The sequence below is a fragment of the Bidens hawaiensis genome, unplaced genomic scaffold (assembly GCF_021521415.1).
Source record: "Bidens hawaiensis isolate Kalapana, Puna unplaced genomic scaffold, B.hawaiensis_p1.1 tig00007241_1, whole genome shotgun sequence".
Lineage (NCBI taxonomy): Eukaryota > Viridiplantae > Streptophyta > Magnoliopsida > Asterales > Asteraceae > Bidens > Bidens hawaiensis.
The window spans coordinates 339,418-354,889 of NW_027491498.1; the positions used below are offsets into that span (position 1 = coordinate 339,418).

The following is a 15,472-nucleotide window of genomic DNA, read 5'->3' on the forward strand; positions in this document are numbered from 1 at the left end:
ACTAGAACACTACGTCTAATGTCCAATCTTATAGTCACGGCTCTGATACCAATCTGTAACACCCCGGCTAAAACGGAATACGCCCGAGTGTGACGTACAGATTGCTCAAAACACATGTGAAACTATTAAGTGACGATATTATCATTAATTAATTTAAACATCAAGTACACAAGTTTGTAATACAAAGAAAATACAAGAACAATTAACAACTTGTCCATTTATTAATATAACCTAAGTCCTAGTGTCTTCTATGTTTCATCCTCTAATAATTGTACCTGTAACATATATATAAAATAAAGTCAACAAAATGAATAGTTGGTGAGCTTTCACAGTTTGATATACGTAAATAAAAATCATACAATTCCATGAACAAGTGTAATTCAGCAAGTAATGTCCTTTCCAACTGGGATTGTGCACCAGCGTAGTCAGATAAGCGAAAGTAAGGTCATTTCCAGTTGGGATTGTGCACCAACGTACTCGGATAATGAGGCCCTTTTCCACTCATAACAACAAATGTATTGAGTGCAAAGGGGGGGCGTATGATCATACTATATTGAAGTAATCCATGAGCAAGTAATTTGTAGCAAGTAGCAAGTAAACACACAAGTCCATGTAGCGAATTGTAGTTTGTAAATAATGAGTAAACGAAATTGAATTGTTGATAGGATATATATACTACCCCCAAAATAGTTAAAAAGGGTAAAAGGGGGTGTGAGAAACTCACCTTTATGTTGAAGACAAACTTGAAATAAAACGGAAAGTGCGTAAATGAAATCGAAGCAATTGAACGTCACGAACTAGAATTAAAAGCATAAAAATTAATATTAACTGACGACTTATAAAATGTAGATATTCATACAAGCACTATAAGTATTTTCTAATCAATTCCTAGAATCCTTAGTATCCAAACAATCCCACGGATTATTAAAAGTTTGACCAAAGTTTGACTTTCCGTTGACTTTGAACAAAGTTTGACTTTCCGTTGACTTTTGACCAAAAGGTCCAAGTTGTTGACCGTTTACCAAAATATTGAATGTTGACCCTAAATGTTGACCGACGACCTGTTGGTGGCTTTTGACCAATTATCTAGACTTAAAATAATCATAAGATATTCATAGTCGCAACCTAACAATCGATTATGTAATTTGCAGTTAATCATTTTTCATGCAACCCTATGACTAAGTCACACTTTTACCAATTTCATTTCTCATAAGTAAGACCAAGAATTTAGTCAAATAATTTCAAGTTGACCAATAAAGTCAAATTCCAATGTAAAACAACAATCTTTGTACAAACTACAACTATTTTTACCAAACAACATGCTGGATAAATTTGGGCAGGTTTTAAGTCACCAAAACCTATTGTTCTAACCAGCCAAAACATGCAAATAATTTACCAAATAATTCCCACAGATACTTTCAAGTATTAGGAACAACATAAAATTTTCTTGTAATATTTGAACACTCACAAACATCATGAAAATTCATACACTACAGAAACTTATTTTCAGCTACCTTATCAGCACAACAGAATGTAAATATTTGCTAAATATTCCATTTATGTCCAACTGATGCAAGACCAAATGGATTGGATTTCTAATTCAATTTATAACATTCTAGAAGTGGAATAACACCCATATCTATTTTAAATCTCAAGTTATACAATTTACTACACAGCTCAGAAAATTTCTCTTTCAATCAGGATTGCAACCCAATTTTGTAAATTAATAAAAACTAGTCAAACAAAGTCCAAAAATTATGATTTTTGTCTTTATGAAAACTAGATTCAAAGTAATTAATCATAGTATCATAAATAAATCAGAAACACCAACTTATCATCAAGTTATACAATCTACAATCTAAAACACAGAATCTGTCAACAAGAAGATTCAAACCAAAAGTCACAAAAATTATGATTCTTATATCCTTATGATTCTTAATCATCAAGGAACCATTTTTTTATAACCAAATCTCATGTATTTCATTATTTTACTGATTTATAAAATAATATTTATGTACAAAAGGTTTCCATATTTTCGTTTATGACAAGACGCACAATTTCTTTTAAAACCATCAACTTGATCATCTTTTTATTTCTTATGATTACATGTGTTTGGATACTCAATCCCAAAATCCCAAATCAAAGAAACATAAACAAAATATATATTAACCATGCTTACTTACTAGCTTGATCAATGCTATATCACTATTTGTTCTAAGAATCGCCCAACTTGATTATGATATTTTGAGAGTGTTTTAGAAAAATAAAATGTATGTGTGTGTGATGTGATATGGACGGCCAAAAGGAAGAAAAAGAAAAGTTATAACCTTAATTGTTATTTACTCATCATTAACAAAATCATTAAGACATAATTAATTTTATTAAACTTTAGGTTATGTCAGCTTTTATTACATGTGACATGTTACATTCTATTATAAACATTTTCTAGTAACCATATGTTGTGTACTAGTCTTTTTGTTACTTGTCATGTAATATATCATAGCTTATGTTATTTTGATTATTCATTTCTCCAACAACATATAAGTATACAACAACTAATCATGTAGCATGTAACACAATTTCACCCACCACATATAATACATGTAACATATCATGTGTGACAAATTTATTATAACACGTGTGACAAGTTTATTATTCTAGTTATCAATAACTAGTTTCTCTCACTTAGGTCACCAACGACACCACTGACCCAATGTATGCATACATGACACTATATGCATGAGAGTTCATTAACATAGTTAAACAGAACTAACTGGCTTTACTGACACAGTCAACAGGATTTAACTGAAAATGCCGGGTGTCACATCGGGGATTAGAAATGTTGAATGTATATTTTATTATGGAGTTGGATATTATAATATGTTTTTATACATATATTGATAAATAAAAACTGAAAATTTAAAACGGGTCGGATTTTCGGGTTTGAAAAGTAACGAATGTTACACCTAGGGAATAAGGGGTAGTTCAATATTAAAGGTTAAATATATTGGCTTTCAAATTAACCTAATTAATGGCTAGAAAATTGGCCGAGTCTCGCAACGGCTATCTAAATTGACTAGACCAAAGAGATAAACCAACTCCTAATGTGTTGGTCCGACTAAAAGGAGATGAACTACTGAGATAATCAACTATAACCAGCCAAACCCTACGGTGACGTCTACCACAAACAACCGAAACACCAAGTAATCAATCTAGCATGCAATCTTAAACCAAACACAAAACTAATTCATGTAAAGATAAAATCACACGCGGTTTAATTAATATAATATTATACAAACTCAATAGAAATCATAGAATAAAATCATAATAGTATGAACTTGACAATAGAAAATCAATCATATGTTCGTTAATCAACCCAAAACAATCGTTGAATTATCGTCAATTAACCAAACCTAGGTAGTTCTAACAAGTTTAGTTACTCGTAATAATAAACGCAAACACAAAATATTCTGAGTTTATAACAAAAACCGAAGGAATAAATAACTAAAAGGTTCAAACCAAATAGTTGAATGAATTTGTATCCTTGCTCCAAGATGACTCTTCTGCCTTGCGTCGCCCGTAATAATATCCCTTGTGTTGTTCTTGTCTTCACGTCCTCAACCCCAAGAGTCTCCTGCTCTAATTTTCTACTTCTATCTATTTTCAATAATTGTCGAGCCCTGGGGCCCAGCCGTCAGAGAATAATATTCACCTCTTGCGGCTGCCTCCTCTCTTGCTACTTGTACGTATCATTTTTTTCCCTAATGGGTTTATTATTGAAGTTCTAATGGGCTCGTTAAAATCCAAATAATTATTGCCCCACAAAATTAAATAAGCTCCATAACTTCTTGTGCCACTGTCCACATAAAAAAACATTAAAATATTTATTAATATTATAAAATTAAAGTTTAATGATTTCATTATTAGAAAGAACTAAACATCATATTACATTACACTATATATTAAACGAAAAGGTGCTGCTACAGTAAAGTTTTATAAATGCATATTTAGCCCTTGTAAACAGTTATAGCCCCTGCCATTTGCTATGCAAAATAAACTTTGTTTAGCCCATGTGAATATACATGTTAACGATTTTAGTCTCTGTCATGTGTTGTGCAAAATAAATTAAACATTTATAGCTCTAAAATAGTAATTGCACTTGCTACTAACACCACAAATAAAATGTGTTATACATTCAATTATATTATTTGAATTGAACTAATAAAATAACATTATAGTACTATGGGGGTGTTTGGTTGAGCTTTTAAAAGTGGTTTATTTGCTATTTGTTTGTTGAAAAGCAAAAGATGTTTTGTAAAGCTCCTCCAAAAGCTTCAAAATGGAGCTTTTCAAAATTACTTTTGCTTTTAGAAAATCAAATAAGCAAAAAATCAATTTTAAAAGCTCACCCAAACACCCTTATATATAATAGCAAGCCTATTTTGCTATGGTAGAAGTTTAATATTGGCATATTTACTTTTTACAGTTTTGGATGTTATATTTTTTGTTCCTTTTGATTATGTTTGAATTCTATAGTAGAAGTTTATCGTTTCCACATTTATTCCATGTAGTTTCGGATGCAACATCATTTATTTTTTTTGTAAGGTTTGCATTTTAATTCCTTTAGTTTTGGATAAAGCATTTTCTACAGTGCAAGCCATAACGATGAGGTTAAGATATCGGAATTTGATATTACTATATTCGTATTATTTAACAAAATAATTTTTAGAATGGTGAATTTAATATTATATTTAGTTATTAAACTTAATATTTTTGTTAATTAAAATACTTAACTAATTAGATTCTGAAATCTTACTATACAACAACGTACGTAAATTTACGTGATTTCTGAACATACCCTCAACATGTTTTTATCTGCGTTTTTAACCGAACTTATACCAATCAAATACCCTCCGCGAAGCGCGGGATAGTTCTACCAGTTTATAATAATTTCAACGTGATGCTTAGGATTTTAAATAACTAACAGTTAATGATATTAATAATAATGGTAATATATATATATTCAATTATTCGGTAATATATATATATATATATATATATATATATATATATTCACTCATTGGTCTCAAGTTTAGTTAATTACTCTAATTTAGCTCGTTGACTCTTGAAATCTTTAAAATCCATATTAGAACCAAATAAGAGTAATATTCAATTAAAACATAGCTCAAATTACTTAAAAGTATAGGAATTAGTTATATTATAATATGCATATTTTAGGCTACATCAATTAGCTTAGTATCTCGACCAAGTGGTATATCAATTACTGGTCTTTTGAGTTGTTATCGGTTCAACCTGCAAAACAGAACACTGTGAGCTCGTTACGAGAAGGGAATGAGGGTTTTTTCTCGTAACCACCCTTCGACGTGAGATCCAATATCAATACATGCAATAATCATTTTGAGTGACATTGTGCATATCCCTTTACCGTTGGTCTTGCCTGGGTATTTATAGCCAAAAGGGTTTAGACGGATTTGTCTAGCTGTCGTCTTAATCGAACCATTTATTCCTATGGTTGAGCACGTTAGAGGTTTTTGATTGGACGTACTAGCTGGCGTATGGAGACAAGTGTCTTCTGTCGGTATTGCACTGGTAACCTGTGATTGGTTTAACGTGTAATCGTGATCCTTATCAGGATCTTGGACTGTGATTGGCTTCTATGTCGCTTGCCTTATGTCCTTCTGTCCCTTCGGTATGGCACTGGCAACCTATGATTGGTTTAATGTGTAATCAGCTGGCTTTGCCTTGCCTCTCTAACTTGTAATACTCTGCGGATGGTTTATGACCTTACCTTTTGAGTCCTGCGATCAGGCGGCTTTGCCTTGCCTTTGTAACTAGAGATATTTTGAGGGTGGTTTATGACCATCCCTCCACAAGATCCGATATATGTTATTGAATGTGTATTGGAGAAAAATCAATTATGCATCACCAACGACATGCTGCTAAGTTTCCAAGAACTTATTATTCAAAGACCCTAGTTAATAATTAATATACAATAATATATATATATTTATATGTGGCCATTATAAACATTTATATTATAATAGATCAAAATATTAATTATACCCTATTATATATTATGTAACATCCTACTTTCGGTTATATTAATAAAATAAAGTTCGTTTATTTTATAGCGGGTCGTTATCGGTTTAGTTTAATAGAATACGAGATGGACTAGTGTTGCGTAAATGGATATGGGTTATGGACTTGGGTTATGGAGGAATGAAGGAAAGACCATGTGCTTAAGCCCATTATCAAAAATATATATACCCTTAATCCTCCATTTAATTCATTTACACATATCCCTTACACCATCCAAAACACACACTTAAGATTCTCTCTCTAGTTTCTCTCTCACTCTAGCCGAAATATAGAAGAAGAAACGGATCCCGACCCAAGGTATGATAGTATTTTGTTTTAGGAACTTAAATCCGTTAGATATAATCATGAAACGACGAGCCGACACCGTTAAACCGTTTAAGTCACGAGATCCGGGTGGAATCGGGTATAAACCGAACCTATGGTGAGCTTAGGGGTCACCCTAGCTCAGATCTGGATCGAACGGGACGAAAAACGGTGAAAAACGAGTTAAACCGACGTGTTCGCGGTTTTCCGGCGGCTTTCCGGCAAAGGCGGCGCCGGAAAGGCGGCGCCGGAATAGTGGTAAGAGGTTAAGGGGAATGTCAGGGAATGTTCTGACATTCCTGACCTAACCCTAGTTCGCTATGGGAACTTAACGAACTGAGGGTGATTCGCTATGGGGACTTAACGAACTGAGGGTGATTCGTTAGTCGATTCGCATAAGGGGGCACAGCGAACTAGCCCTAGTTCGCCTATGATTCGTCTCTGATTCGTTAAGGGATAAGGGTAACGAATTACCCTTGATTCGTTATGACCAGTTCGTTAAAGGAGATAACGAATTAGAAAGTCCAATTCGTGTAAGTAACCAGTTCGTTAAAGGTTCTAATTCGTTACAAGAACCAGTTCGTCATGGCAAGTCAGTTCGTTAAGGATAAGTAACGAACTAGAAGTTTAACAGAATGACAGAATGGTCCCTGGACTTAGAAAAGAATGATTTAATTACAAATAAGCCCTTGAACTTTTAAGTAGCATATTATTCAATGATTCAAAATGCTAATGGAAAATGTGTTAAGACAGTTAATGAAAATAAAATTTTTCCAAGCTGGCCTGGCAGCTTAACCCCAGCCAGGGGCTCTGCCCCTTGGACCCCGCTAGGGGCTGCCGCCCCTAGAACCCCGTTGCCAGGGGCGCTGCCCCCGGACCCCCGTTCGTTGAGGGTAATAATTAAACTAGAAAGACGATATGTGTAGTGATAGTTATTGATACGTATAATTATTATACAGTTAGTCGCGCACAGCTAATGAAGGGGATAACCGTAAACGGTGAACGCAACCGCCTTGAGGTGAGTTTCTAGCCCCACTTCCTTGTTATGTTTTCGGGGCTGTGTGCATACTCGATGTGATAGTGAATACACTTATCTTAAGTGATAAGTGTATACCTTGTATGATTTACGTATGATGATTGCTTGACGGTGCGTGAACGATCTTCGGATATTGCATGAACCGTCAGGTGGTAGTTAAGACATGATTGATAAGTATGATGAGAGATATGATGTATGTATGAATATATGATGTATGCATAATGTATGTATGTTATGATGATGGTACGTGAACGCTCTTCGGAGATTACACGTATTGTCAAGGAAAGCATGTATGAACAGGTATGGTGCAGTTATACGAAACAAAGGGACCAGACCCTTATAATATCTGTGATGTTAGGGACCAGACCCTTATAATATCTGTGATGTTAGGGACCAGACCCTTATAATATCTGTGATGTTAGGGACCAGAAACTTATAATATCTGTGATGTTAGGGACCAGACCCTTATAATATCTGTGATGTTAGGGACCAGACCCTTATAATATTTGTGAGGTTATAGGGCGAAAGGCTCTTTAAAACGTATGATTATGTATGTATAGAAAGTATGAAAGTAAGAATGAAAGTATATGCACTTATACGTGTATGAAAGAAAGTTAAGAGGTTAAGTATGAAATGTAAGAAGGTATTGTATGATTATGTGATTAACTAGAACTCACTCAGCGTAACTGACTTTTAGTATGCACGCAGGTGAGTAGAATGAGGCAGGTAGCTTGAGGAGGACACATGGCAAAGTTGGACGAAGCTGGCATCTAAAGATTTTGCTATGATGTTTTATTTTAAAAGACTATGTTTTGTTTTTAAATGACTATGAATGCTCGATAAGACCAGAATTATGGTTATGGAATGTAATGGTTTGAATATTTTTAATGTTCCGCGAATGTTTTAATTATCTCTGATATTTAGAACTGCGTTTATGAGTAAATCCAACACGAAAGTAGGGCTACCGGTAACGGGGCCTTACATATTAGTTTGGTAATTGTTGATAGACTATATTATCCTTACTAGCTAATGAAGGGTTTTCCCTTATTCTAAACCAGTTCATTTTGCCACGTGTCCAAACATGGGCAGAAACACATGTAATTGTGCTTATACCGTTGGTGTTGCTGTCACCGGTAGACCCTTTGGTCTTACATCTATGTCACTGTCGATTTATGGTTTTGTTTTATTTATTATATAAAAATACTGATGTTTATTGACATAATAAACAATCTCAATTATAAGCCTCTTATCCTTTAGATTTATATCTTTTTCAGAAATTTTCTATTGAGGAAATCGAACCAGTGGATCTAGCCTTCGAAAACCTTTTACATTGTCAACGTTAATTTTTCACCTATTTACATGGTTCCTAGTAGGCTAAGAGAAGTCAACCCTAGATCGTTCACCCCTTGGGTGTTCTCTATTGGACCTTTCCACAAAGGCCAAAGAAACTTGAAATCAATGAAAAATAATAAAGCTACTTATCTAAGTGTGCTATTGTCTGAAGTAGGTTCCAAAGAGAAAATAATGAAAGAATGTGTGCAAAAGGTGAGGGGTTCAATAAAAAAAACTCAAGACATATTATTTTGGAATGAAGCTGTAACTGATCATGAACTTGTTTAAATGATGCTTATGGATGCTTGTTTCATACTTAAATTTATCAAGAATCATTTAATAGTTGGCAATTTATTTACAGACAACCAGTTGCGCAATAGGAATATTGCTCTGGATGGCTAGTGTTGCCAGAAAACCAAATCCCATTTTTTATTCTTCAAGACATATATGACCTCACTATCCGAAAATTGCATTATAAAAACCTCTTACTTGTAACAACTCAGACTTTCTGAAATTAATATTTATATTAAAACCCGGCCTATTTCGATGTTCAGGAAATTCTATCGCATTTATCGAGTTAATTCATTATTGTAATATTATTCTTATTTATTTATATATTATACAATTATAACTTTCAAAGTTTGGCAAAAATATCCCAAACTTAAACTTTTAACCCTTATTAATTCCATCCTCAAACCTTAGGGTCTAAAGTGAAAAATTATGTTATAATCCATTACAATCTGGTACCTAGGCCTGTTCACGAGCCAAGCCGAGCCCGAGCCAAGGCAAGCTCAAGCTCGGCTCGATATTCAATCGAGCTGGCTCGGCTTGAGCTCTTAATCGAGCTAAAAATTTGTGCTCAAGCTCGGCTCACTTTTAAATCGAGCCGGCTTGGCTCGGCTCGATTTGGCTCGAGTTTACCTGTAATAATAAAAATTATATGCAACCATCAAGTCAAATTAAATAAATATGACGTTGAGATCAACACCAACCAAATACAAACTAAATAAATACGTATAATAACACCATCGAAAGCAAAATATGTTTAACAAGTCTAAACCAAGCCACATACAAAATTAAGGAGAGAAGTATTATCTATGAGGGGTGGCCGATGGCGGAGGTGAATATGAGCGGCCAAGGTTATGGTGGAAAATGGAACGTATACTGATTATTGAGTGTGTGAACTGTGAAGTCCCATCTCTCAGTTACTCAGCATATGGAATTATGAATATGGACCGTGGATTGAGACATGAAATTAGGCTGGATTAAAGAAAAGCCCATGTGTTAAAATAATTCGGCTCGATAATTATATGCATGTATGTATATATATATATATATATATATATAATTAAATTAAAATAGTTCGAGCCAATCGAGCGAGCCTATTGAGCGAGCTCGAGTCGAGCCGATGCTAGCTCTGGCTCAGCTCATTTAGAAATCGAGTCGAGCTAGGCACTCGTTTACAACCGAGCCAATTTCAAGCGAGCTTTCTCCGAGCTTTTTTCGAGCGAGTTTCGAGCCGTGAGCTTTTTGAACAGCCCTACTGGTACCCAAACCCGTATTCGGATCCAAAACCCTAACCCAAGACCCGTTGATCATACCCAATTGTAATTGAGGTTTCTTGTACCTTACTTTTCGTAGTGTTTATAGAAATTGAATCAAGTATCATATTATACATTCTAAAATCGGCTAAACCGACAATATAATTAAGCCAATTCGATCGATTTGATTCGTGTTACCTAATATCATCTATCCGACCCCAAACCTAAATCGTTATACATATAAACGTTTATATAAACACAACTAAACTTCCAGACATAATCACCTAACCCTAGCCGTTATTAACCCTCAACACAATTGAAGTATAATCGTTGATTGTGTGTCTGTTCCTCATCGCGTTAGGTCCGCTCTGTTTCTCTCAATTAATCCTTTATACAGCATCGTTTGACGTAATTATTTAGTGAGTATTGATCGCCACTGATCAATTAACAAAAGCCCTAGCACAAATCGGACTAACAATAACGGATTAATCGAATTGGGTTTTCTACGGTTTATATGAATTGGGGGTTCAATTTTGTTGGTTTATAAATGTTTAAACATAAGTTGTAACCAGGTTAGACACCAGCCCAGTAGTTGGCTGGTGCACCCTGGTTAGTTCTGGGTTCGAGTCCTAGCCGTCCAGTTTTTGTTATTTTTGGCATATTTGGGTTTAATAATATATTTTAACTAATAATAATGATAATAATCGACAAATAAAATATATTTTATAAAAGCCGACAATATTTTTTGTGTTTTCCCCGAAGCTTATAAACACTATAATCATGTGTATATATAAATAATACATTTTGTTAGAGTTTTCTTAAGATCTATATAAATTTAATTAAATATATTTAATGGGTTAATTTACTTTTATAATTACCATAAAAATATATATATATATATATATATATATATCAACTAATTAATTTATTTTATAAGAATGTATTTTATCACCTTTTATATAGGGGTGGGTTAACGTACAATAATGACTTATCATACATTAGGTACGCGACATTCCAGAGCGTTTGATTAAAAAACGCGCGGTGACAATTTTGTAAATAGCCCAACAATAGTTCGCGATCAAAATTCGTCGATTACAAATCAACTCTGATCCAAATTCGGAACTTGTCGCTCAATCTAATCCAATTTCTAAACTCTAATCACAGCTTAAAGTATGAAATTTCTAAAGTCAAAAACCAAAATTGAAATAGAACGCCCCTGAACATTAAAAATCTTCAAATTGACCAAAAATTGATGATTTAATCAATCGAATTGATGTGTAAGTGGCTTTAGAATCATCAATCGATTATGAAAATACAAATTAACACACTTAATTGAGCTATGATTAGAGTTCATGTTTAAACGTTCTGCTCAAAGTTTAAACGTTCTGACCAAAATAAACACCATAACTGATGATTTAATCAATCGAATTGATGTGTAAGAGGCTTTAGAATCATCAATCGATTATGGAATTGCAGAAATAACGCACTCAATCGAGCTCTGATTAGGGTTCAAAATATTATGTTTAAACGTTCTGAAACAAAACTGAAGACCTTTAAACGTTCTGACCAAAAAAGAGCATCTTTAAACGTTCTAATACGTTCAATGAGTTCTGGGTGTTCAAAAAACAATGAACATCTTTAAACGTTCTAATACTTTCTAAGAAGTTCAGGTTGTTAAAAAAAGTTTAGAATTTCTGATAAAGAGGGTTCAAAATATTATGTTTAAACGTTCTGAAACAAACTGAAGACCTTTAAACGTTTTGACCAAAAAAGAGTATCTTTAAACGTTCTAATACGTTCAATGAAATTCTGGGTGTTCAAAAAACAATGAACATCTTTAAACTTTCTAATACTTACTAAGAAGTTCAGGTTGTTAAAAAAAGTTTAGAAATTTTGATAAAGAGGGTTCAAAATATCATGTTTAAACGTTCTGAAACAAAACTGAAGACCTTTAAACGTTCTGACCAAAAAAGAGTATCTTTAAACGTTCTAATACGTTCAATGAAGTTCTGGGTGTTCAAAAAACAATGAACATCTTTAAACGTTCTAATACTTTCTAAGAAGTTCAGGTTGTTAAAAAAAGTTTAGAATTTCTGATAAAGAGGGTTCAAAATATTATGTTTAAACGTTCTGAAACAAACTGAAGACCTTTAAACGTTTTGACCAAAAAAGAGTATCTTTAAACGTTCTAATACGTTCAATGAAATTCTGGGTGTTCAAAAAACAATGAACATCTTTAAACTTTCTAATACTTACTAAGAAGTTCAGGTTGTTAAAAAAAGTTTAGAAATTTTGATAAAGAGGGTTCAAAATATCATGTTTAAACGTTCTGAAACAAAACTGAAGACCTTTAAACGTTCTGACCAAAAAAGAGTATCTTTAAACGTTCTAATACGTTCAATGAAGTTCTGGGTGTTCAAAAAACAATGAACATCTTTAAACGTTCTAATACTTTCTAAGAAGTTCAGGTTGTTAAAAAAAAGTTTAGAAGTTCTGATAAAGTTTAGAAGTTCTAAGAAGTTCTGGGTGTTCAAAAAAGTTTAGAAGTTCTGAAGTTCTGAACTTCTAAACTTTATCAAAACTTCTAAACTAACAAAAAAATTAAACATTTGTAACATGAAATTGAACACTCAATTCACTCCATATAATCTCGTAATCATCAAACAATTATCAATCGACCATCAATTTGATCATCGATTCGATCATATGAACAAAATATGAACGTCTACAACTGGGTTTCCGCAAATGTCGCTTAAAACTTTAAACGTTTAGTTAAAACCCATCACTCAAAACTCAAAATTGATCAATTGAAACTTCAAATTGATGATTAATGGGACCAATTTCAAAGTTTAATTGGTCAATTCGTTCAACAATTTCAATTTCAACTGGTCACTTTTATCAATAGGTCGTGACGGAGGAAGATACGGTGGACGGAATCATTGGATGGTGGACGGTGGATAGGATCGTTGGATGGTGACGGATTGCTGAACGGTCATGTTGAATGTGGACGAAATCGATGGGAGCAACGATTTGATGAAAATTACAATATTGCCACCGCGTGTTATTCGAAATCAACGGGGATGCGAGTCGCGTACGTAATGTACGATTATGGATTATTGTATTGGATCCTTTATCTATATAAATATAAATATATATATATATATATATATATATATATATATATATATATACTAAACAAGTAATATAACATAATAAAATTTAATATAACTAAAAGATCTATAAATAAGTTTAAATAATATTTAACTTAATAATATTAGTCATCAAACCCACGAATCCTATCATATCCGTCAACTTTGTGTATTTATTTCCGCATTCAATATCTTTATTAGGCCATATTCTCAACGTGTGAATCGTCGCCTTCATTCTTATTATTTTATTATTTTCGTTTGCTCGTCTGATAAGGTGAGTATCTTACTCCTCTCTTTTTTACTTATTTTAACTCTTTTGGGGACGTGTGCGTTTCTAATTAGTTTATTATTATTTAAAACTCAACTGCAACTGTCTAATCATGTGTGTATACCAATTTATGTCTGACGTGTTATTTGCTTATTTGTTTATTTGGTTGAACCGTCCTAATGGCAATCGCCAAGTTCATTTGGCATTGCGCTTATCGACAACTTATTTACTTGCTTATGTAGTAGCCATCTCCCAGGCATCGTGCGTATCTACAAGTTATTTACTTGCTTATGTAGTATTCATCGCCCAATTCATACGGCATCGCGCGTATCTACAACTTATATACTTGCTTATTTGGTTAAATTGGTTATCTCACTTGATACAGTCTGCACTTTTACTTATTATTATATATTCACAAAATCTGGTGTTTTACTCACTCAACCTAGTGTTGACAAAACCTATTTGTATTTTTAACGCATATGCAGGTTATCGTGTGATATGATTATCAAGGTTGTTTGAAGAAAACTAATGATTGCATGCTAGAGATAAGAAACAATAACTTAAATTTTATTTTGTTTTTATTTATTTTATTGAATGACTATGTATTGAGGTATTTGAAAATTGTTGGATTATTTAATTTAAAATCATAGATATTATAACTTTAATTATTGCATGATAGTACCTTGAGAGCTATGAGCAATCAGCTCACGCCCCGACATTTTTGACTTAGATAGGGAAGTGACATTACTGCCATGCTTAAGGATATGCTAGATCATGTGAATCATTTTGTAACCCTTAAAAGATAATAATAGTGTTGTCACCGAAACAACTTACCATCCCATTCTTGGCCTTTTACATCAATTTTACAAACCTCTGAGATTTAGGTTACCATTAATGTCAGTAATTCCAATGGCCTACTCTGCAGTAGATCTGGACAAAGTCGGGGTAAAGATTAGGTAAATAGAAACTTAACCTAGCCAATGGCGACGGAGTTCGAATTTTCCTTGACCTCACATAAGCCTACTGTCAAAATCCAGTAGTGCGTGTTGACGACTTCTTTGAAGTTGTGTTAAGGAATCTGATTGCATTCGAGCAATACTCTCCGGTTGATAATTATGTTACATCATATGCCATGGCCATGGATATGCTAGTTTCTATTCCAGCAGACATTGCCAAGTTGGGAAAATCAGGTGTCATTGTCAGCCGCTTGGGTTCAAATGAAAAGGCCTCGGATGTGATAAGCAGCATATGCAAAGGTGTCAACAAGCAAGATTTCTATTACATGGAACCGTGGAAGAATATAGTTCAGATTTATGACAGTAACTGGCCTAGAAATTTTTTAGTGTTTAAGAGGACATATATCGATACACCATGGAAGGTGATTGCTGTAGTTGCTACAATCATAGTGTTTCCAATTATTGTATATCAGTTCTTTCATCAAATATCACACCAATTGTTTGATCCGGGAACGACAACCACTTTATCCTCTGTTAGATGCTAGTTTCTTCTGTAGTTACACTTATGTCTTTCGTTTTTTGTTTCGCTTTCTCTTTCGATAAGCTATGTTCATATAACCCAATTAACTTCGAGTCTGAAGACGTGTAAAAATTTTCTATAGGTCTCAACTTAAAAATAAAGATTTTGTATTATTTTCATTTAATAAGTAAATCGTGAGTTTTCATCAATTAATGACATTTTTTAGTTGTCCTAATTACTTTATTAG

At 33.4% G+C, this 15,472-nt stretch overlaps 1 pseudogene; it reads left to right on the forward strand.

Annotated features, from left to right (window-relative positions):
* The window catches only part of LOC143634767 (putative UPF0481 protein At3g02645), a 29,035-nt pseudogene that overhangs the window by 7,418 nt on the left and 6,145 nt on the right, over nucleotides 1-15,472 (forward strand).